Source organism: Cynocephalus volans, chromosome 11 (assembly GCF_027409185.1).
Source record: "Cynocephalus volans isolate mCynVol1 chromosome 11, mCynVol1.pri, whole genome shotgun sequence".
In the NCBI taxonomy this organism is placed as follows: Eukaryota; Metazoa; Chordata; class Mammalia; order Dermoptera; family Cynocephalidae; genus Cynocephalus; species Cynocephalus volans.
The window spans coordinates 109,691,326-109,717,385 of NC_084470.1; the positions used below are offsets into that span (position 1 = coordinate 109,691,326).

General features: G+C 36.1%; 1 protein-coding gene across 17 annotated transcripts in view; it reads left to right on the forward strand.

Annotated features, from left to right (window-relative positions):
* Positions 1-26,060, forward strand: part of ESRRG (estrogen related receptor gamma) — a 546,637-nt gene that overhangs the window by 345,086 nt on the left and 175,491 nt on the right. The window contains exon 1 of one of the 17 annotated variants that reach the window (XM_063113813.1): positions 2,373-2,392. The exons of the other annotated variants lie outside the window; for them this stretch is intronic. The gene's annotated coding sequence lies outside the window, so the exon portion shown is untranslated. Of the gene's footprint in view, positions 1-2,372; positions 2,393-26,060 lie in introns of those variants that run through there. 17 annotated transcript variants of the gene reach the window in all.

A 26,060-nucleotide genomic window follows, 5' to 3' on the forward strand; every position in this document is an offset into this window, starting at 1 on the left:
AAAAATCCTGCTAACTTCTTCTTTATGCCGATCCATCAGATCAAAGTTAGGTCCTTTATTATCTGAGGGTGGTAAATGACAGTCTTCTGCTTTTTGAAGGACTTACCTAGCCCTTTATTTTTGTTTCAAGTTCATCTTAGACTTATACTTTCTAAAGTCTGGGAAACCTCAGCTAATAAAAATAACTTCCACTCAGAGTTTTAACAAACATCTTTTTTTCCTCCACTTATTCTTTCCAGAAGTGCCAAATGTTTCTTTTTCTCTGATTTGGACAATATTTTTTAGTAATTTGCAAGTGTGTTTTGTAGTCGATTATCCAAAACCACTGAATGAAAAGGATTTAGATTTTGTGTCTGTTATATATGTGTGTGTACATAAATACATTCCCTCCTTATAATTTTTAGAAAATATTTTTAAGTGTTTTGATATTTTTCAAATAATATGCCATTTTAATTTGTGGCAATGCATGCATATTTGGATGGTAACTCACTAAGGCAAAGCAATGAAAGAGAAGGTCCAGTTTTAAAGAAATTGTCTTCTGACTGGTCAACCACAGTCCATTTCAATATACTGGCACATATCTATGTGTGTAATTGACTATAGGTATATATAACACAATCTATGGCTATAGGAATTTTTTCATACAATATGGTAGATGAAAATAATAGGTTTTGGCATTTAAAAATCTATTAAATTGTTATTAAAGTGTTCACACTCATGGGGAGCCTACTTAAGATTAGATTGCATCCTTTAAAAAGAACTAAAAAGTAAATTTATGTTTTAATTATAAAAAGCAGTCTGTGTCATATTCCTCTGTGCCTTCTCATATTGCTTTGAATGAAACAAAATTGCATATATACTTTCTTTTATTTTGACTGGAAGTACACATTATATGTAACATACTTTGGCAGCACTTACCTAGCCAAAGAACACAAATTAATACAGGGCATATCTGAGGGCTGTCAGGCATATCACAGACATGTCAACTTAAGTTTGCTTCATCATGCACCTTCTCTGCAAACAGTGGGTTAAGATGGTACTAAATAAAAGGGAAGGTACTAACAAATTCTCACATTATGTCAGAGACTGATGGCTAATGTAAGTGTAATGAAAACTTACTTCTCTTTAAAAACTAACTGCAGGGATACAAATAGCACAGATAATAATGAGCTGTTTTTTGTTTTTGTTTTTGTTTTTAAAGGAGCATAACTTAAACTCATTCAAATCTTCCTACTATTTTGGAAGTAAAATGGAGTTTTAAAAAAGTCTCAAGTGGAGAACCTCAGTTGCTCTTATTTGTGACGTAAATGAAAACTTAAGTGTAGGATCAAGAGCGTGGACAATCCACTTTTAACAGGGACATTTCTTTTTGTCGCAGTTGGCATACATTTTCTGGGAAAGAAAAAAATCTTGTGCTTTCTTTCTGTATGGCTTATGCAATATGCAAAAAATGAAATTTAAAAAATGTAAATCAAGAGCTTACGCACGGAAATTAGGCAGAAGCACCCTACGCTCTTTTTTCCCTCCAGGATCAGAATGAAATCTTTGTAAATTATAATTGTTTTTTCCTCTACTCTAGAAAGATTGTACTCATGTTTAATAGGGTTTGAGAGTTTAAGCAAAGGATTTGTTAAATAAATATATTTCCTTTCCTTTAATACTCTAAATGTAAGTTAAAATGTTTTAAAAGGTGTACTTTTCAAGTCAGTTAATATGTAGCAATATTTATAGTTTATTGTGCTTTGAAGAGAATAGTGAAAGCATATTAATCATATATCCAAAATTACATCCAGAGTTAGCAAAAATAATGATCCTATGAAAAATTATAGAGACTGAGTTACTTGTTTAAGAGAAAAAATTCAAACGTAAGGTTGTTCGATCGATTGCCCTTTGCCCTCCATAATTCCAAATTATCATAGTACTTTTTAACCTCTTCAAAAATGTAAGATGGCCATTTTAAATTGTATTCATATTTCCATAAATGAAAGGAAATTCTGACAATGCTTTCTTTATACGCATTAATTTATTAAAACAGACCGGACTTTTTGAGGAAGAGTATTATACCTATTACCAACTGTTCATGACCAAAGAAAGGGAAAGATGTATATGGTCGAGGAGAATCATGTCTTTTATTTTTCCTGTGACAGAGTGACTGTATACAGTTGGCGCTGGGTCCTGTGAAATGACAGAAGCATCCCTTTTGTCCATAGGCTTGAATGAGAGCTGCCTCCTCAGTCATGGTGTCACAGATGGAAAAGCAACCATCAACTGAATTGTACTGAATTATACTAAATTATACTACACACTTGGCCAGTTCATCTTATACTCTACACGTCTAAAGGAAGGCTCTTTCTGTTCGTGGGGTCTAGACAGCATCAGGAGCTGGGCTCAGGTGCAAGCATGTGGCTGCCTTTTTCTGTTCTCTCCTAGCCATTCAGCAAATGGATCTGAGGACCAAATGGCACTTTGTGCACAGAAGCTCAAGCGGAGATTCCTTTCTAAGGAATCTCGGTTGTTCAAGTTATTTCGGATTCCTTGTCTGTTCTGGAAATGTCATTGTTGTCTTTCATGCTCCAAAGTACTACTCATAAATGACTAGGTGTGTCTCTCAGCCCGTATGAACCATTAGCTGGTTTAAGCATTTTTTAATAGATAGAAATGGAGAAACAGATAATTTATTTATGTCAATTTGGATGATGATTCTTTTTTCATACCTTTATATTGACCTACTCAGTTGGTTAAGTCTGAAGAACACAAAAAATGATAAGAGGTTAAAAACTCAAATTGCATTTTTTTTAATTTCTTTATTTCCTTATAGTGAACAAAACTTTAATGTCTAGAGCATTTATGAGGGTTTTAATGATTGGAAAATCTATCCTGAGAATGTGGTCACCCTATGTGACAGCCTTGCTTTCTATCTTGTCTTCAGTTTATGGGGTAAGTTTGGTGATACTGTCTATTGTCTTACTTTGCTTACATTACGAATCTCTCTGTCTCCACATTGAGATAGCCTGAAATGTGGAGGAAATGCCTGCTCAGTTCTAAAACACTTTTCTGAACACCTTCCCCCTCCTCAATACCAGCTGTATTTTCTTTTTAAAATTTCTTTTCCTATCATCTGTTTTGCTAAAGGATCATTTACTTCGGTAAAAGGTAAGTACATGATATTCATCCATATTTGCAAATACAGTACACTTTATTTTCCCTCTGAATTCCAAAGAGATTGCCTTCAACTTTTTATATTTGTTTTTCTTTTGTTTCTGTTTGTTGTGCATTCTAGTTGAGTGCTTTTATAGTGTTTTCTTGATTGTTGTCAGTTTGGGATACTTGCTGCTGACATTTTTGTTAGGTTAATGTCACAGCAGAAAAACCTATGGCAAACTGAAATCTGGCTATAGTGCATAGAAGATACAACTGATGTTTGATTGTGTGTAAATACAGTTAGTTAGCTGGGGGTTTATCAGATAGCTTGGCAGAAAGAGAGAGGAGGAGTACAAACTGTTTTCAGTAACTGTGCTGTTCATACACCTGATAAGATTGAGAGAGCTTTTCGAAATGCTGATAGGCTTTGAATAAGGAAAGAATAATCACTTCTACTGGCACCAGCTTATCAGGAATGAAGTAAAATGCCAACACTTTTACATTAGCAAAAGTAAATGTTTTAGACACTCTGTGCCTTTTTTCATTCAAGTTAAATAGGAGGGGTGCTTTTGGGAGTGCTGTAATGAATAGCAGGATTTATTACCTAGACCAAATTACAGGTGACTATGTTGATAAAGGAACCTTCAGCATCAACAGCAGCTTCTTTGATAAGCAGGTACATCTAGGCTGCACATTCTCTGGAGAAATTAAGTATTCCTTTTTCCACTCCAATTCTATTAAACATCATTTCTGATGTTAGAAGATGCAGTTATGTCCTATGTCAATTGAGCCTCCTTGTTTTTCCAGCAGATGGGTGACAAGCATTTGAAACTTAGCTTATCAGACTTTTAAAATGCTGGTGTGCGGGTAAGTTAGGGCATCTGTAAGTTTATATCAGTTGTGCTGAACCAGCAAACTCCTTTAAATTAAATCTTTTTTTTTTTCAAGAATGGAATGAGATTAATTATCAATTTAGGATACTGTAATGAGAAGATAAATGTATTTGTCCAAGTAATAGTCCATTATAAAGCACCTCCCCTTTAAAAAAGAGATATTGGTTTTGCTCTTCAATATAAACCATTAACTTTCCCAGTTCTACCATTTTCTCTTCTTTGTAATTTGATGCCTAGAAATAATTTGGCGTATTCAGATTTGATAAATGATAGTGCAAGAGCAGATTGATTGATTTTGGATTACTATTGATTACTCTCAATGAGATCACTGTGACACACTCAAATCAATAGTATTCGATTAAGCAGGGCACCACCGTTCTATACATCCAACAGCAGTGGGGAATTCAGGAACAGAATGTTCACAAGCTGATAAATTGACAAAGCGTTCAGCTTTAAATAGCCCTTTGTTCAGCACTAGTTCCTTAAAATATATTTCATTGGAAAGTTCGTTTTTTGCAACTCAGGGCCTTTCTGTGAAAAAAAGGTCATCAGTTTAAGGTTTATTAAATTTTAACTAAAAACAACTGGGCTCCATTTAGGTGTAAAATAATTTAGGTACTTACTGCAGGCAACCTTTATGCTTTTGAGCTGTTGCTCAAAGGTTTCATTCTTTTATGAAGATGTCAATTGTAAACATAAAAACGGCATCGCTGGAAATGTAATGGTTTAAGATTCACACTGAAATAAAAATTCCTGCCCGAGGAAAGCACTGTAATCAGAATAAGGCGGTCTTAACTTTCTTCAGAAGTGGGGAATGCTTAGGAGCAGCGCTGGAAGGTGGCAGCAGGTAGCACACCTTGATCGAGCAAGTGCACAGCTTCTGCTTTTTTCTTTCCTTATCTGAGGGTATGCATCACGTCGCCAGCACTACATGCAACACACTAAGTATCATTTGATCTGAAAGCTGCTACTACTGCTGATACACTGAAATCTTTCTATCCTAAGCAAACTTCCAAAGTCGCTGGGGAAAAACATCATCCACATTTCAAGTCCTCAAGTCAAGGACCTCAAGAATAAGATTTTTCTCTCATGTTCCATTACGGTGCAGTCTTGGCACTAGGAATGAAGCATTTCCTCTTACATCATATGGCATTGCTAAGTTACTCCTCACGAAGTTGGGCATCACAGTAAACACTCCATTGAATATGTAAATGTTCTTATGTGCAAAACTTGATTTCAAATGAAATTTTGACTACTAGAAGCCTTCCTACCCAAGGCCTTAATAGGTTCAAGTCTTAAAATATACTTAGATAAGTCCTCTCATTTTGTTATTAATTAAAACAACAATAACAACAAAACTAGAGGTGGCTTTCTGAGTGAAAATCAGTAGGAAAATCTAGTTTGGAATCATGAAATTCTCTAACCAAACATCAGGCGAAGAAAGAAAGTGATTAACTTAAAGAAACATTAGTCTTTTTTGCATGAAAGTAAGGTAATGAGAGTTTAATTGTATTAGATTGAACCAAATGAAATTGCCATTGTTGCAGGTCAAAAATGGTCAAATATCAGCAATTGCATATGATTCAATGCAATAATTGAATTTATTTCTATACTGTACATATTCCATGATCAAATTGAATGTGACAACTGTTTGTTATTTTATGGTGGTCTTTATCAAATTATGGGAAGCATGTGAATTCTATCTATAATTATGGCAAGTATATTATAACATCATTTTTAGTAGCTTTTTTTTTTTTCTTTAACACCATTAGAGGGTTGCCAAGTATAGAGGCATTGTACACACTGAAAAAGTGTGCATTTATCTGGTATCTCTCCTGTGGGAGCTAAGCTGCTTTTGAGAAGCCATGTTAATTTTTCATCTCCTGGGAAAGACCACACCACAAACAAGAGTGGAGGACCATCGTGTCAGGAAACAGTACTGACCCCCCAAAAGAGCACACTGCTAAGGGTAAACAGTCTGAAAGCAAACTGGGGAAAAGATGCCGACACCTCAGGTATTTGATCCTCACATTCACTAACTAAGAGAACCTTAACCAACTAGTTTGCGCTTTCCACACTCCCCCAAGAGAAGTGCCAAAACCGTGCGCCATAGAATCTGCGCCCCACTCGGAGTGGGCAGATGCAGAGTCCTCCGAGTTGGCAGTGGCGACTGCAATGCTTTATTGGCTACTGCAGTCGGGAAAGGTGCTTCAGGAGATGTAATAAAATGATCCCAGAGCCACCATCTGACCCCCCAGATGTGCAGCTCGTATTGGTCAGTAGGGGCTTTCTGTGTCCAGTGTGGGCAGAACCTGGCTGCCAGGTAGGGAAGAAATTAGCATTGTCTGTAGGTAGGAGGGAGGGGCTCTGGTGCCAGGCTGGAAATGTCAGCACAAAGTGCATCTTGACTTAGGGTCACATCATGACTGGGCGAATGTCTCTCACTCTGGGTAGGCACAGGACAGCTTACATCTTGTTCCTGAGAGAAGGAGGGTGGGCACTATTTACTGGAACTTGACTGAACGAAGGCTTCTGACTGGTCTCACTGTCCATCTTGGAGTTCTTTCTTAGTAGTGCATTTCCCCCGGTCTGTGATACTGAATTTGATTGATCGCTGGTAGTAAGATCAAAAAAGAAATCATTCCTTTTGATATTTGCTATTAGGCACATGCAGTGCAGGGCTGGGGGCAGGGTTGGTGGGGGGAGAGCAGCCTTAGAATACAAGTCACTGTCCTGGCCACAGTGTGGCCACTGATAGCAGAATATATATATATATTCTTTGTTCATTTTGGACGTAAAATTCTATGAATAGAGAAGTTAGCCATAGAGTATTTTAAAACAATAATTATGTGTGTTTTAAGTACAGATTCATTTGGTAAGGATTCAAAGTAGTGACTCAAATGTACACCTTATTAAAATAACTTTTTTTTTTTTAGCTTATTTGAATCCATTTTAGCAAAAGACATGAAAAGCTCAGGAATATAAATAACCCAATGGGATTCAGTTTTTCTTCCAAAAAAAAGCAATTGTTTGCACGTGTTGTAGGGTGGCAAACTTGGGACATCAGAGCCTTCTTTGCAAGTGAGAGGCAAGATTTTGTGGCGTCTGCTTCTCCTGCATTACAGACCCCGATCAGGCTTTGTGTCCAGCTCTGTACAGTAGCTTTTGTTCAGCTTCTCAGTTAGGGGTATTTTTCTGAGCAGCATGTGCCCCAGCCCATCAGCAGGCTGCTAGTCAGCAGCAGGTGTGAACAACATAAAACAGGATTAACACTGAACCAAAGTGTGTACTAAAAACAGAACCCCTGCCTTGCTTTTAAAAGGGCGGCAGGACTGGAAGACAGAAACCACTTTAGACCTGTGCTCTCCCTGTTTACTAAACAGTGTTCAATGGGCTATGTAAGTGGCTCTGTTTAGGTACAGAGAAGGCAGGCGAGGGAGCATGTATTCATTCTCTCTCTTTTTAAACTATAAACTCAAAACTTATATAGAAAATTCCTCTAAGACTTTCAGAGGGGAAAAACAAAACAAAACAAAAAATGTCTGAGTAAATCTTGAACCAGAATTACAGGTAACTATTGAAAAATTCTGTCCTTATTTACAAATTAAAAGTTGGTAGTCATTTGGTGTGCTGTATTTCTCGCCTCTAAAAAATATTATTGGTTGATTTATTCTAAGATTTTTTTGTATTTAATTATGTGACAATTCATATTTTTACCTTGATAGGTAAACTACAAGTAAGTCATTTCTTTAGAGATTATACATCTGCCCCCCCCCCCCATTTTTTAATGTTAAAGCAGGAGAAAAATAATCATAGTTAATATAGGGGACTGCATGAGTTTAGCAGTGGGATATCACAATGAATTTATGGCATATGAGTCACTTTGTAAATATTTTGTTTAGGAAAGAGAAAAGTGGCATTTAAAAATATGTTTCTCTTTTTAAATTTCTCTTTTTTGATTCTAGTGTACACTATACGAATATATTACATTAAAATTTGGATGTCTGTTTTCTTTGCTAGGTTTGTTACTTACTAGACTAACTTGTACTTTGAAACTTCAGGACATGGTGACGTTATATCCAGGAATAGTTCTGAAATAAGGAAATCATTCAAACAGAGAAATTGTATTATTTATGTATATAAAAATATAAATATGTATACACATATATGTACACACTAACCTGTTCTTTTAACACATGCAAATGCAGGGTTTTTTTGTATGTGTATGTAATGTCATTACACTGATTTCTATTACTCCAGAAATATACTCAAATTTAAGATGGATTTGTTCAAGAATATCATATACACTTTCCCGAAAGAGTAGTTTTGACATGTAAAACATCAAAATTTTATTTATCTTTCTCTTTCAATAGCATCTTGGTAATATATAGTCTTTATTACCTTTTACGTCCAGGGCTTAAATTGTAATTTCTTACTCACTCCTTTACCCTTTGCTTACACTTACTGTTTTTTATTTTGAAGATGGCTATTTTTTGTTGTTGTTGAATCTTTGCTACTAATTTTATTTATTTATTTTTTTGGTGGCTGGCCAGTATAGGGATCAATCCCTGGACCTTGGTGTTGTTAGCACCACACTCTAACACACCACACTCTAACCAACTGAGCTAACTGGCCAGCCCTAAGTTTACTTTAGAAGTATTATTGTCTGCCATTGTAATTGTAGCAGTCTTAACCCATGTCGAATACACCAAGAATATCCAAATTATTATGAATTTTATAAATTCTAAAAATTATATTTTAATTCCCCAGTTATTTTCTTAAAAAGTCTTAAGACATTTGATACCATTTACCTTCTAATGTCTTTCTCCTAGGAAATGTCCATTTCTTCTGTTTAGTATTTTTAAATACCCTCTGCATGTACAGTAGTGTTATGTACCTAATTAGGTTGTGGGCGCATAGCTTAACGATAGTTAATGAAATCAGGTTTAGATGATATCAGTTTAAAATTGATTTTTGAAGTGTATTCTTTATAGCCAACTCTAATATGAAATTGATTGCTTATAATAACTTCTTACATAGCATCAAAAAATATTTCATGCATTCCTTTGCAATTTTTTCAAACATTAAAGGCATCAATTTAGTGCATTAAACTGCATTTTCTTGATCATTTATTTAAAAGTATTTGTACAGGCACTGTATAAGGCACTAAGACCCTCAAATAAATGATAAAAATAAAGAGTGGTCGTAAGTGCATATAAAACATTAAAAAATGGGACTTTTTATACCTAAGTTTCCAATTTAAACAGGAGTCAGCCTTCAGAAAATAAATTCAGGAATAGAGGTTGCAGCAGTTTTACATAAAACTTAGGCATGAGGCTTTTGTCCTGACTTTCTGGTTTTGGCTTTTTAGAATTGATGTGAGGTTAGCATCCTGAACACAATTAGGAATTGTACATTTGGATCCTGAACATCTCAAGGGTCTGATTGGAGTCTTGGACCAGTCAAGTCTGGTCTTGCCTGTGTTCCTTCAGCTAAAAAGTGGGCCAGTCTGTCCCTCTTTGTGAAGCCTTTGAAGATTTCATCGCCAGAGTCGCTGTTAAATCTTAAAATGTTCAAAATTACTTGTATAGGGCTTATTTTTTAGGCTGATCATGAAAGGGAAGAAAAAATTCTTTAAAAGGTCATGTAAGGAAATATATTTCCCAGGTTCTAGGGAAAGCAAGGGGAATTTACTTGAATTCTAAGTTTATGATGTTTGACTTTGAGGGAAAGGTTTGGATTAGTAAACTTACTCTAATCAAAGTAAGTGACTATTGAAAGGTAGTTTTATAAGGAAACCTTGCCCTTAATCTTGGGATAATCTCACAACTACTGTCTTTGTCCAGCATTCCTGCAAAACTGCCCAGTAGAGTTCCCAAAAGCCTGGAATTTCAATGTGCCTGAGGACTCAAAGATTAAATTCAAAGTAGTTCTCTATGTATTTACAGCATCTCTTCAGCCAATGCATTTTATCTAAGTGTTTTATTTATTTATTTTTTTGAAGATATAGATTGGTTTGCTTCAGGTCATTAAAATTATTGTCTTTCACATTTTTAGATATTCATAATTAGATGATTAGTAAAGTTAGGTAATAAGATTTATATCAGCATCAGTTAAGTTTATAGAAGGATTAAAGTCATGGTATCATGGTACCATTGCCAATCAGAACATGCTAGAAATATCTCGAGAGAGTTTTTGTTGAGTGTTAAGGCTCAATTAAAATTTATACTACATGTTATTGAGTGCCTGTCTCATGGCAGCTTGGCATCATGATGTTGCAAGTTTCCAATTGCAAGTGATACGCAATGCAGTTTTTTGTGATATAGCACTATAGGATTACATACTTTGGAAGGGAAATGCTGCTCTTTTGGAAATGACACCGGAAATATGAGACAAAGAACTATCTCAATTTGGGCAGAGCCAGTATTTTCTGCAATAGCAAAAGACTGTAAATGTATAGTTTGTATCACCTGCACTCCATATATATGTAAAGGACAGCTTACCTTTATGCAAGCAGAGTCATCTCACCTGTGTTTTCACTTCATTTGTGTTGCTTGCAAAATATTTATGAAAATACTTTCTTCCCCCCATAGTCTTCTTGACTTTTACCAAATCACTCCTTGAAAATCCTCTTCACTTTTTCAAGCTGAGCTGGAATGTTTAAAATGGATGCATCCGTCTTTATTCACAGTACCAGAATGCATTCTGAAACCTTCACCATGGTCTTAAAAAAAAAACAAAAACCACTGACAAAGCAACAGCATTAAACATCGGGGGTGGCTTGGGTGGGGAGGAGGGCGGAAGAGGGCAGCTGGTAATTTATGATTCCTCTAGTATTGCATGTAAAGGATTTGCCAGTGCCCCACTTCCACCCCACCCCCAAACTACACCCCGCTCAGTGTTCAGATGATGATAATGTACCTGGAAGGAAAAGGCAGTCCATGCCCAGGCAGGCAGCATCAGACAGGGCGCCTTGCCATCTGCCCCACCTGCTGCATTCATGAGTCCATCTGGTGACTGCAATAGCTCATTGTAGGCCGCTTCTGAGGAACATGCGGGCTGAAAAGCAGGCAGTGTGAATTATTTAGGTAGCTAGTATAAATAAATAGAAGGAAAGAAGAAGAGTAACAGGAAGGATCTGAAAGAACCCAGTTGCTCCCTTCGTCCTGGGTGCTTTGGAATGCTCTAAAGCACAAAAGCATTCAATTTGCATATAGATTTAGATGTATAGATCATTTTGCAGATTGCAAACCAATGAGTTTTATCTAGATTTAGATAGTGCTCAGCCTGTTTTGCTCTTAAAATATGGCCAGCTTCAGGTAGGGAATCTTTGGGACTTTCAACATAAGTGAAACTGATGAAATCTAGTATTTTCAGGCATTGATTTAGCAGAAATGAAACAGCTGTGAGTCCTTTCAGAAATGTTTATTTTTTTAGTGTAGACAACACATTTGACTTTTTTAGTGAATTACAATTTACATAGATTTTTCCCTTTTTTCTACTAGATATAAACAATTAGAAAAATGTTCTATGTTAATTGTATTTTTATATGTGGCCAATTAATCTATTTTAGTTAGCTACTGTATACAAAGCACTGTTATTGATTCAGCGTACACATTCATTTAAACTAAATATTAAATGAAAGTCTCCAAACATAAGAGTGTCTGCATAACTGTGTGTTTTGTGTTTAGATAAAGCACATGGACAGTCACAAAAGTCCTAGACCTCAGCTGATTAATGCAAAAATAAATATATAAAGAAAATTTATACCGGAGTCAAGTAAGTCATTTATAATGAAATAGAGAATTGAAATAAGGGAAGTTTAAGCACAACGGTTTTTAAATACTTACTGGTATCATTTTGTATCTAACAAGATAGGTTGGCAGGGCTATAACTGTCATTGAAATCTGGGAAGAGCTATTTTGCACAAAAATGATTATAAATTGTAAATGAAGGTTTAGAACTATAAATGGAATTGGTAGTATCCAGACTTTCTGTTCCTATTTTCTTTCCTCAGAATCATTTAGAGGATAATATCATTTTGGGGTGGGGGTAGGGGCTTCATTTAATTTATTTTTTATTCACTATCATTTTTAAAAATAAAATTATAGATTAATACAGATATATGGATAATGTTATATGTTAAATCTAGCCTGTTTCTTTTTAAATGACAAACCCATGATAAAAGCATGAAAAAGAGAATGTGTTTATTAATATTTCCCCAGTTCCATATCTACAGACAGGTACAGACGTTTTGTGTTCTATAACAGACCAGATTCTTTAAGGTTAGTTCACTCCAGCCAGCTTAACTCAAGTCAGTTGCAAAGTAGATTTAATTAGCCTGCTTTTTTGAGCCCCTAAAACTCTAGCCTTCCTTTAAATTAGCAACATGCATATCTGGAGCAGAAGATCCGTGAAAGTGAATCACATTGCTAATTCTAAAGGTAAACAGTAACCCTCTTTCTATATTTTTCAAATAAAATACTTTTTATTCTAAGCAAATTTATTTATTTATACTTTCCGAAAAGCATGTGAGATGATTCCTTTTTATTTGCATTCAAAACCATTTTCCAGCACCAAATAAAATATTTGTCTTAAGCCAGATAACTCTGTAAAATTTAACAGCATTCAATAAAAATCAGGTGAGGTAGGCAACACTGATTTTACCCCCGTACTCCATCTCTTTTTCAGCCCCACACTTCCTCCTTTGACATCCCAGCTCTCTCCAGCCCACATTAAACGCCCTCAACACCTGCACACTTACCCACCCAGCTTTGAAAATGTGCCATTATAAAAATAAAGTCCTCCAAATTTGCATTTATCCAGAATTAGTAACAAGAACCTTTACTTATTCTCTTAAAATTATCCTTTCCTGGAAAGCAGTCTATTTCTTATAGAGTCACTTGGATACTCTTTGCGACTCTAGACATGCAAAGAAGGACGAATTGACAGAGACCTGACTTAGTTAAAAGTATCCTGTACGTGTTAGCAGTAGTGGTTAACTACAAAAACAGGCGTTAAGTCAGTGTTTAATTGACAACTTCAGGGGACATCTGTAGGTATTTTGAGGCTCCTTAGATGTATAAACTAATGAAATGTTTTAGAAAATTTTTAAACTGTATCTAGATAGAAACACTTAAGCTTTTTACTCATTGCCTTAATTGCTTAGTATTCACCATGACTTGCTGTGCTCATTTTTAAAATTTTCTTTCAAAATTTTTTTTAAGACTTGCCAGCAAGAATCCTCCTGAGCATTCTTTTATCTCCTTTTGTATTCTGATGTTAAGGTGTTAGAACTTCTCTGATCTTATCTGGACAGGGCCAGGATAATTCACATCATGTGACTTCACTAAATCATGAGCTTGTGTCAACTTTGCTTTACTTTACCCTAAGATCATATAAAAGTATATCTGTTTCAACAAGAGGAGCCTAGACTATGTTTATTTCCATAAAATGGCAATGGAATCTTAGTAAATAAATATGGGTCAGCACATCGTACTTACTGCAAATGTCTCTTTTTAGCATTTTACAGATTTCTTTCTTCACCCTCTCTCATAAGACTAGAGACTCCATAATCTGAATGTTAGTTTTATTTTATTTGATCAGCCTTTTCATCAAAGGTGTTATTTAAAGACATGAGCATCATCCTTTAAAGAAAGCTTTGTGCCCACATATTTGTGAGAAATTTAAAAAGGGAAATATTATAATTTGTCGGGGAAGGAAATTAATTAGCATTACTACTTGCTTTTAAGAATGCTGACTTTATAATTATGTAGTAAATTGTAAGTCTAATGATTTAATTGGAACCAAAAAACAAATAAAATAGCCTTTGTGTAACACATTATATATTTCACAAGTAAATCTCCTTTTAGTGGTTCTTCTTAAAATTTGCCATTGACAGTTTAGTCAAGTCAGGTATATTAATGGTAGGTTAGTCCCTTTAAATACTGCTCTCTAATAACAGTTATGGTGTTATTAATTATATGGGATAAGTAGCAAATAGTAGCATCCGTGTTGCTTCTTAATAGCCTCCCATAAAGAACTTCATTACCCCATTCATAGGGAAGAAGAGAGAAGTAATAAGAAATCATGGGTATTTTTATGGCTTCATAAGTGGGGAGGTAAGGTGACCATTTGGGGTTTCCCCAGAGCAAGGCTAATAAATAGAATGATATTTACATAAGCACTGACGACAGTCAATGTGGCCTGGTCATCTTTTGTTTTGGGGTATCATAACTGGTCCAGGCATGATGCCAGATTCCCTTACTTTCTTAAATTGTATAAATTAAAACCTAGTTGTATCTGATGGGAGAGAATCCATGGCAAGAGAGAAGACAGATCTGCTGGTGAGTGCAAACAGAAGGAGCAGCATCTGTGCATAGAGGGATGAAGCAGGTGAAAGAAACTACCAGGGCCTTTCTGCAACCATTTCCTGTCAAAATCTCACAGAATGTCATACTGTTAATCTCACGGTCATCGTTTGAAGGTCATACTAGTTACAGGTTTTAAAAACAGTGCACTTTATTTTGGGAAGCAAGACTGTATGGTACAGACTACGGGTTTGAAAACCAGAGAAATTTATGCTGCTGCTTGAAGTACGTTAAGTCTAATGATGTAATAAAATAGCATGCAAACAGTGCTTGGTGAGAGTGGGCACTCAATAAATATTTCATGCCCCCCCCCAAGTTTGCTCTTAATAATGGGGTTGTTAGTAGCACTAGAAGGAAAGTACAAAACTGAGACTTCACTTCTCAAAGCCAAATTAGCTTCTTACCTCAACCGACAAATTCTGAAGTTGAAATGAGTCATAATAAGGATTAGTCAGGGAAGCTTGAGCTGAACCTATTTCTCCTGCTTGTGTGGCTCCTTATCAGTCTCCTACTACTTATAATTGCTGGATTCGCTTTCTGAAATTAGCAAAGGGGAAATCAAAGTAAAGGCAGAAGCCTCACCACTTGCTGGTTTCTTCCCTGCCTGGAATGTTAGAGTAAGAATAGGCCTATAAAAATACAATATTTAATTACTAGTGAGCAAAATGTAAAAATAAAACTCCTACCCAGTCATCTACCAAGGGTGCTGAAGGAGGAAGTATAGATCCTAGCAGATTACCCTGAGGTTAAAGACATTCTCAAAGAGGTTCTGTTATCTTCAGTTTCTCCTATCTTTTGAAAAGCATAGGAATACCTGTCCTTTATGCTAATTCAGTAAACAATACTATCTGGCTCTGATGTTGGGAGTCTCTTACAAGCCATGTTACCAGTAATATAAGGTCCAGATCATATTTTTGAGTGTGAGCAAATGAGTGTGCGAGTGTGCATGTGTGTGTCCCAGACGTGGTCCTCAATCAATTTCAGGTGAGTTTTTTGAAAGACCAGTTAAATCAACTGATTGAACTGAGTTTACCCTCCTGTGGTGATATTTTATTTATCTGATAAAATGCTTGGAAAGTGGTTAATTTGTCACAGGAATGTCTTGTTACTGTAATTTGCTGATGTGTTGTGAAATTGCTATTCCACAGATGGGAAAATGAAGATTTTTGAAAACTGAAATAGCCAGAGCCTTCCCATATTTCCATCAGTTTATTTTTACTCAGATCTCTCCCTTTAAAAACAACTTCGAAAGACTCCCAGCTTAACAGTTAAGGGAGGCATCTGGGCTGGTGTGGTTTTTTGTTCGTTTGTTTGTTTTTTGGTTTTTTTTTTAAAAAGAGGGAGTCTAATAGAAGAAGCAGAGATATTGCTACCTCATTTTCTCTCCCCGGACCAACAGTGACGGATACATCCATTAAATTTTAGCCCAGGCTGATTGGCTGAGTGGATTTATATAAATTAAAAAATACAGATCATATACCTTTGCTGATAGACTGTAGATGAGAAATAGGAATTCCTTTAAACCTCAAAGGAGGAAATCCATAGGTGAGGCTTTCTGGTCAATAAAGCACTACAGCGTCACTTTTCTTGCTAGGTTTGTACAGTAAGTTTTAGTTAAGAGACAAATACTATGCCAGCCTTTCTGGGACTGTTTCAGCAGGAGGTAATTTGTAAATAAACACACAGGATGTTGAAGGTTTTCCAGCTTATGTTGCAGTTTGAACTCGTACTTTGCAGACATGAAGGGGGCAGAAATCACCCCTCTCTCTGCTTTTTGTTAGTGTAACAAGTGATGGCATTAGCTGAGGAACGATGACTTTGTTCACACTTGTTCCCTCAGCCCTGTGTCCATTTGTCCATTGGAATGAGCCACTTATCATCCTTCCAGGTTCTCCCTCTTTCAACATTGAGAGTTATGAAAGGAAAATTCCATTTTTTCCTGGCCCTCCATGACAGGCAGACTGAAGATTGTGGTCATTTGGATTAAAAACATATCCATCACCACCAGCCGGCAGGTTATTATGATGTCTCCTTTGAATATATGAATTTCATACACTGCATGTTGGAAGTCTAAGAATGCCAACTTTTTAGATAAATAATTATCCCGTTGGTGATGTACAGCATACTGTTGCCATATTTTCTCACTTTTACAGCATTCTTGCCCTTATCACCCATAACATAAATCTTTTGCTTTCATATTTTATAAAACTCCTAGGGTAACAACGCCCTGTACTCAGTACAGTCAACCAATCACACACCATCATTCGACTATCATTATTTGTTTTTCTTGAGACAGGTATTTTAGTAGATTTCTAGTTTAAATTTGACAGCATACTTGATACAGCTATGCAGGTAAATAAACAGATGACCTTACTTATGCTCTGGCTATGACCTCAGCATGCAACCCTCAGATTCAGGAGGTTCTGTGGATGGAAAGACAGATGAATGAATGAAGTTTCCAATATCAGTCAGCCTTATTATCTGAGCTTGCTAATCTGTCAGATGAATTTTGGAGAGTGGGGAGAAATATGTACAAGTGGGAGAAGGCTAGGATAGGAGTAACCATTATCTAAGAGATCCATTTTTCCTGGGCCTCCGTTCGGCAAGTCACAGCATCTTTACTTCCCTTAGGCATGGGAGAGAGGCAACTCCATCCTTCACATAGGGGTTTCCAAACTGATGAAACCAAACTCCTTATTCTATTTCCCATTGCTTTTTCTGGTCCCTCTGTATTAGTCCATTTCTGTGGCTTATAATAAAATACCTGGAACTGGGTAATTTGTAAGAAAATGAGATTTATTGCTTACTGTTTCTGAGGCTGGGAAGTCCAAAGTTCAGGGAACACATCTGGTGAAGGTACCCCCTGGCGGTGGCTTCAGTGACACAGGGTACCACATTGCGAGATAGTGGAAGCAGAGAGAGAGATTAACTTCCTCATTCACTCTCTTTTTAAAGCCACCAGAACTACTCCCATTATTCCAAGAATGGATCAATCCTTTCACGGGGGTACAGCCCTCACAATCTAATCGCCTCTCCAAGGCTCTACCTTTCAACTACTGCCATAGGATTTCCACCCTCTTAAGACTGTCACAGTGGGGGCCAAGCCTCCAACACATTAAACTTTTGGGGGGACACAATTCAGTTCATAATACCCCCCTAAGTTTATTTCTCACTATGGACTTCATGTCTATACACTACCATCACTGACTGACTGTTTTGTGGCTTTCCAGTAAGCAAACAGGCTTAGTTATGAACATGGAGTTTGTATGAAGACATATGTGTTCCAGGAGGAGACTTGGAATCTTATATATCTAACTAGGTAGCTACTAACTAACACTGGCCTAATGTGTCATCAGATGGATGGCACTCATTTTTCCATTTTCCTGTGTTCCCTCAATAATTTTTTCTGGGCTTTGGAGATGGATAGGAAATTTCCCTGCTCTGTTTTCCTTCTGGAAAATGGACAGATTACTGGCATAGAAGAGCCTCACCTTAGGGGCAAGCAGAAGCAGCAAGGACTTGGGTCTTTGGAGTGTAACCCAGCAGCTGCTGGGACTGAGAACAATCGTAATTATCACTGTGCATTGTTAAAGTAACTCTCCAGGGAAGTTTTCGACGGTTCTCGGTTGAAAACTATGCTTCTCTTCGCGGGGCTCACTTTTTTTCCAGGAGTGGTAGTAGAAGGGTTTCATCTGTACTGTCTTGTTCTGTTTTCCTTATGATTAGAAATTGTCTCTAAACTACATTTTCCCCCCAGATTTATTACATTAATTGTTATCCACATGGAATCTGTTGGAGGGCTCTAACCTCATTAGTTTCTTGCATAACTTCCACACAACCTTAATTCTTGGCATGGCTATTTTGACCTTCACTGAAACTCACCACATTTTCCTTTTGAAAAAGACCTCATTACTCTTCACAGCCCCTTGCCTTCCACATAGAAGACATGAAAGATTTGTGAATTGTGAAGATTTAAAGCTGTGCTGTAACAACTATCATAACCTCTTGATCTCAGGTACTCAGAAGTTAAGGAAGTCATTTTGTGTAATATTGCGAGCTGATGATGGTGAAAAATCAGTAAAACTCAGACTGCATTACCGAAGTGTTTAAATAAACAAAAATCACAAGTTTCAAAAGTTGAATGAGATTTTGTGAGTGCCCCGGGTAAGTATAGACTTATATTTCAAAACAAGGTGCAGATTTACTTTAAGATTTGATTATTCCAAAGAGTAAAAATATTTTGTCTTACAAACTTATAGTAATAACTTTAACTTTGCATAATGCTTTAAGCTTCTAAAAAGTTTTTTACATCTCTTTTTTCTTGAGTCTCAACATTCCTGTGCATTAGATAGGATAGGCATTAGTACTCCCATTTTAATTACCAGATAAGCAAGACACAGTTAATGTATATTAATTATATATATTGATACAGTTTATTGACAACAGCAACTAAATTGGCCAGGAAGTTCTACCTAATATCTAGCTCCAGTTTTTCGTACTGTAAATTATGAGGCTCTAATCCTTCTGATTAAGTAGTAATCATGTCTCAGCCTTCTCCTTTTGGTGATATAAGTATTCCTAGTATTTTCTAAGTTGCTCAGTAATTTTGATTTTTTAACACTATTATTCTTTGTTTTGGGGCATTTAAGAAGGACTAAGTTACTTTTTTTGTTTTTGTCTTATTTTGATCACATTTTTGTTATCATGGATTCAAATTGCCATGAGATGTACATTACAGTACTACTGAATGTACAGATGTTTAAGAAAATTAAAGCATTGAAAAATAAAAATTTTAGAAGATTAAAGTGTTAGTCATTACAGGTATGACTAAAGTTGACAAGTTAAGTTGGATATTATGAAATACTGTTATTAAATCTTTGTGTTGTGGTAGTTCATAATAAAGGATTTAGACATAGAAAATTCAAGCTCAAGTGCTAGCTCCCTCACAGCCCTGTTCCTCATCTGCAAAATGGAGGTAAAACTCATCTCACAGGATTGTCTTGAGAACGAGCATAGGGCTGCAATCTCTTTCCCTGTGATAACAGAGAAAAAGAGAAAAAAATTCTTTCCAGATATCTTCTTAGAACATAGGAAATCATACCAGTATTTCTTAAAACCATTTTCTTGAGAATTTACCATGCTGTCTGAGAAGTGGCAGAACAGAGAACTGTCTGCTCACCTATGCCAGCATCTTCATGACCTTGACTTCCTGGTATCTAGAGTCAGAGTTTTAGTTTTTAAAGTAATGTCTTAGACAAATATAAGTGAGACATAAGAACTTATGTGATCAGGTTTATAACAACATTAGTAAAAAGCAATGATGTCTTCAACTGATATAGTGCCTTGCAGTTCAATATTTATTCATTCAACAAACATTTATGAAAGTGACATCTATCAAGTAGCCAACACGAGCTCAGGGTAGTACAAAGTGCTGGGGATACAAAGTCAAATAGGATACGGTCCAGGTCTTCAAGGAAAATGTTAATTTCTTAAAACACATTTTATTTTGTATTCATTTGTGTGTGTGTGTGTGTGTGTGTGTATTTAGTTCTGTGAAATTTTATCATGTGAGATTCCTGTGACCACTACCACAATCAAGGAAAGGGACAGTTCTATCACAAGGTTGTAATTTGTTTGTATATTATACTTTATTAAAAGCTGTACTTTGGCAAAGAAATTTTAGCTTGATCAATTATTATATATTATTTGTGGATCATTAGAGGTGCAAAAGCCTCTTTTGATAATGCTTATTAATATTTATCTCCCTCCTTTTCATTCTTTTTGCCACCATTGTAGTTCAGGTATTCCTCATATTTTATCTGGATATGGTAGCTTCATAGTTGGGCTCTAAACACTGAGTTCAAAGATCTAGTCTATTTTGTTTATCAGGTAATAGACCAAAAACATAATAGGAATGAGTGAATTAATTAACAGACAATACTGGGGCCAAAATAGTGTTTAATAAAAACACAAATTGGGCCATGTCTTTTTTCTCCTTAGTTACTTTAAATAGCTTTGCATTGCCTACAAAGTGACATCTACTCAGGTTTTACATATTGCACTTTTTCTACTAACACTTTTTACTTGGTGTGTATATACTTATAGCTGAACCATATTTTAAAAAATCAAATGACTCTCCTCTTTTCCTTTCTACTTACTAAATCCTAAATTTCTCTTTTCTCTATCTCCCATAACATCTAATTCCTTATCACCAAAACCAAACCAAACAATACAAATGTTAAAGCCCACCTTGAGTTACTTATATTAATACATGTTGACTACCCACATAGGGCGTATTTTCTAAAACCCTTTTATCATGGGCCATGTTTTGGGGGAAGAAATGGGAAAGGAAGTCAGGTCCCTTTCTTTCCTTCCAAAATATGCACACAAATGTGTGGAATTATTTTGTGTACAGTACCAAGTATTTGATGTTTTTAAAAACAGAATATAGAAAGGACTTTATCATTCAAATCTGTAGAATATTATTCACTGTGGGTCTAATTTAGAAAAAGATCTGGCCTAAGAGATGAAAATCTGGAATTTGGATTGGGCTCTCCCTGAAATTCTGGAAATCTTTGAATAAGTCATCTCACTTCCCTAGTTCACTGTGTCCTTGTGTGTAAATGAGAAGTAGAACTAGATGTTAATGAAGAATATTCTAGATCTGGTATAGGGAATAGGAATCTATGGAAACATCTGGTAATAAATACATGGTTATTATGTTAAACCCATTGTTCAAAATTTTGTTTAGATAAAATTTATTGAGATAAAATTTACATACAGCAAAATACATGTATTTCCAGTGCATGGTTAAATGAATTTTGACTGATGTGACTCATATAACACATAAAACCACCAGTTTCCTTATACCCCTCTCTAGGCAATCTTTACTCCTAGCTCCAGACAATCTCTGGTGATTTCTAGCATGATACATTAGTTTTGTTTGTTCTAGAACTTCACATAAACAGAATTTAACAGTACATAGTCTTTTGTATCTTGCTAGAGTGTCTCTGAGATCCAACCATGCTCTTGCATTTATCACAGTTCATTTCTTTTTTATCATTGACTCGGGTTCCTTTGCATATATACAAGTACATCTATCTCACAATTTGTTTATTCATACATCAGCGATGGACAGTTGATTTGCTTTCAGCTTATGACTATTATGAATAAGGTTGTGATACACATTAGTGTACAGTTCTTTTTGTGGGCATATGTTTTCATTCCTGGTAAGTATCTAGGAGTAGAATTGTTGTGATTTGTTAAGTGTTTGTTTAACTTTATAAGAAACTTCCAGACTTGTTTTCTGAAGAAGTCGTGTCATTTTATACCTTATCTGCAATGTATGTGAGTTCTAGTTGCTCCATACCCTCACCACCATTTGGTGTTGTCAGTCTTGTGAATGTTAGCCACTCTGACGTGTGGATAAATTAAGAATTTCTCCTTCATTTACAACTGTAATAGCACTCTAAAAGTCATATATTACAGATTGCTATATATAACTTAGGGATATCAGAATTAGCATATTTCTTAATGAACAATGAAAATTTGAACACTATAATCATTTTATCACCTTTATAATCTTTAATCACTTATTCTTAATGAACAATGAAAATTTGAACACTATCATATTTTATCACCTTTATAATCTTTAATCACTTATATTTGTTTATGACACGCATTGATGTTTTTATTGGTGATGTAATATGTTTGTGTGTCAGTTTATGTAAGCATTTGATTCAGATCTCTAGGGGTTTTTTTGTTACAAAGTCATAAAACAATTTACCTTCTTTTATGATCTCCTATATCTCTTAAAAATCAGGCTTTTATTGTTGCTAATAGTTGAAAATATCTTTATAGCTAGTTAATCAAATGACTCTATCAGTAAAAGGAGAAATTCTTTCCTGAAAGTATACATTGTTATATAACAGTTTTGGGATTTTTAAAAATTGGGTGTTAATATACTACCAGTTTAGTGATGGACTTTACATGTTAAAGTCTTCTCTACAAAAATGTATTTATGGCTGGTAATCATAACTATGATAAATACACATATTTTTTATCAAGTCTCTGTAATTATTTACTGAAACTGACAGCATGATATCATGTAACTCAGCTAGTGTTCTATAATACTAGGTTAGAGAACAAAAGGACAATTCTCTTAATGTTTATAAAAGAATTAGGTAGTGAGCCAGTCAACTAAACATGTAATCAAAACTCACCCCAGTATTCAAACAATATTTTTTTTCTCATCTTGTAATGTACGCCTGTGGCTCTTAATGTACTGTTGCCTTTAGAGATAACAAATTTTCATAGACTTAGAAAGCAATAAAATACATTTAACACTAAATCTTTACTGAGCATAGTTTAATCCTTCTCTGATGCAGAAAGCACTTTATAATTTTATAGCTCCTCAGACTCATTATTGTGGATGCCAGTTATTATACTGGCCAAGAGTAGAAGCAATGGTGAATGAAACGTGTGTGCTAATAGAATCTCAGAGAGAGAGGGGTTCATGTGTGTTTACCCATAGACATCTCCTTATTTTAAAATATATATGATTGTTTTCCACTTCCATTTCTCCTAGATATTTTCCATATCCTTCTGTACTCTTTCTGAATATATACATCACTCTCTTGAGTTTCCTTACCAAAAATACAATTTCAGGCTTTCTCTATGTGAAAACCATGACAAAGTGATTTTATAGCCAGTTCTGCAAGTGACTAAACTTGACAACAATTGTATTTTATGACAACCTCTGCTTTCATGTCCCTGGCCTACTTTTATATCATTATTATTTTTTTTTTTACCCCAAATATGAACAATTTCATATCTCTGCATTGGCTGAAAACAAATCCCCTTACCAGGAATACATTTTAATGGAAGAGAGCATGCTTCACTTAAGACACCAGAGCCTTAACACTTTAACTCTATAATATTCAATTTCTCACTCACCAGGAACCACAGCCTTTTTTTGCAGGGGGGGGGGTTGCGTTCATAAAGGTTGGGGAAGAATTAGTATTATGGAACTAAACCAGATTAAGAGGGAATGTGAATTAGATTTGGTAACAGATGGTGCTGTGGAAATTAAAGGTTCTTTGCGAATGGAAGCGACAGCAGCTTGCCTCTGTTCTCTCTGTCTCTCCCGTTCGTGCACTTGATAGACGGGTATAAATCACAACAATCCTGTCTTGACAGCCAATTTCGAGAATTTGATCTGGTTAAAGACATGGCTTTCCTGCTCCGTGCACCGAAACCTGCTTCTATTTTATTTTAACACAGCACCTTGTCATATTTAGAAAAGCAGACTCGCCTGCCTCCATTTAATGAAATTTTTCTTAATTACAGTTTTAGCTCTTTAGTGTTAATTACTTTTCCATCCAGCCTGAATTTTCATAATATCTCTGAGGGATTTTTTTTTTCTTTTTTTTTACTCATGTGTATGCTTTTGTTTTTTCCAAAGATGTTTTTCATTATCAGAAGTTGTTGTCAGAGGCACTATTTGAGAATCCTCATTACCATAATCATTATTTTTAAAGAGAAAGACTTTCATATGATGTAGTAAAGTTACCAAATCAGAAAAATTTTTAAAAGGTGTCAGAAACAATAGCCAAAAGTACCAATTCTTTTATCAAAATTGCACAAAAAGGTAAGTGACAATACTTTTGGGGGGGCTAGTAAGGGCTGCAGAAATATCTGCTCCATTGGCTAAAATAAACCCCACGAAGGAAAAGATGTGACCTCAATGTGGCAGAACCAGTTTGTGTCTGTGTTGACCTTCTAATGATCTAGGAAATCAGAATTAAAATGCAGTCTTCAGATGTAGGGACTCCAAATGTGAGATTGGAAATATTGAACAAATTGCGTGGACCCCTTCTTACATCCAGGCCCTCAGGTCTGACAAGCTCAGGAGGCAAGTACTATGGTTGCCTTTTACAAATCCACGTGGCATTTGGGCTTACGACATATCAAGGAAAAGGAAATAGAAGAGAGGGAAAAATCACTCCAGAAATGAAGAGCGAGCTACTAACAGTTGGTAGAAATGAAGCTTCCTACTGGCAGTCAAATCAAATGTACTAACAACTCAAGGGCTCCCCGCTGCTTGCTGACAGCATGGTGTCACACACTGGGACAAACATTCACTTAAACACTGATTGCAGGGAATTGCCTTTCCGCCAACGCCTCCCTCCAAAAACGTAATGAGCAGAAAGGGAACCATTTCTAGGAAAAAACTAAGAGGCCTGCTCCCCAGCTCCCTGCAGATGATCACGGTTTGTCCTTTGGTAGCCCACTGGGAATGAGTCCTCAGTCGAATGTGGCTGCTGCAGTTTCACCATTAAGTGGCAGTTGTTTGTGTAATTATTCCTTCTCCTGCAACACACGCATGCAGCCACAGCCCTGCATGGTGACCTAGTGCAGCAGCAGCTGTGGAAATGAAGTTCGGGGAGTGCGCATCAGTGCAGTAGCCCTTGCCCTCCATGTCTAATCACAGTCACAGGCGAGGGTGGTTTTTATTCGAGTAAATACATGTTTCTTAAAAATAGCAGAGCATTTTAGAAAGGATTTAGGCAAACCCTCTCATTTTACAAGTGAAGAACCTGAGGGTCAGAGAGGGCAATGGCTTGCCTCGGGTTACACAGTGCTAGAACCCAAGGCTCCGACTCTGTGGAAGGCTGTAAGAGAACAGGGTTTCCTGGGAAAGAAGACAAGCAAGCTGTGGGAACTCCGGTGTATCACTCATTTTTTTTTAAATCAGTTTTTCAGAGTGGCAAATAAGATTTGGAAATCTTTCTCTTCATGTTTGTATTTGGAACTTTGAATGTGACAACAACAAGCAATTCCTTCTGATCTGAACTCTTGGCATTTTGATGGCTTCTGTTGGCTTCACCAGATGCCGTCTCTCTGCTGAATAATCCCTTTTTGCAAAAACCATCATGGCTCAGAACAAATCCTTAGTCATTTCCATGGCTTGAATTGAATATATGTGTGGATATATGTTATTTTTTCTTGCATGCAAGTAGTGGTTTGTGTGTTTTAGATTCATCTTCTCTTTAAGCAGCTAGCTCATTGAAATGTTTTAAAAAAGGGGACAGAGGAAGAATTCTTATTATTAATAATTAGCTGGTTTTCCATCTTCCCTGCCTCCCTCCTCTGTCTCTCCTACTTCAGCTGGACAACATCTGATACCGATAGACTATAATTGTAACCTCTGCTGTCATAGATCACCCAAGACAAGCTGCATTTGCATCCAGATGTTAACTGCTGCAGACTAAGCTATTCAGTTAAAAGTATAAATATAGTTTAACTGCTGTCCAACAGATGTGGTTTATTATCTCTGGCTGTACTGTGAACCTTCCTCTAATACAGAAATTTTCATGTGTGCTTGAAGCAACCTTTATTCCAACAATGATTCCTTCCCAGCAGTTAAATCTTCTCACCACTGTAATTCACCCAGTTTCAGAGTATGTTTCGGAGTTCCACTCCAAGTGGACTGGCCTATCTCTATGGAGGCGGCTGGTTTATTGGTAATTGTAATTGCTTTTGCAAAACATTTTCTTAATCAGTAAAGAGTGACATCAAAACTATGATCTCAATATCCTTACATCAGCTCCTGATAGCATTTTTATTTCCTGTTTCCCTGTACCATAGAGAATAG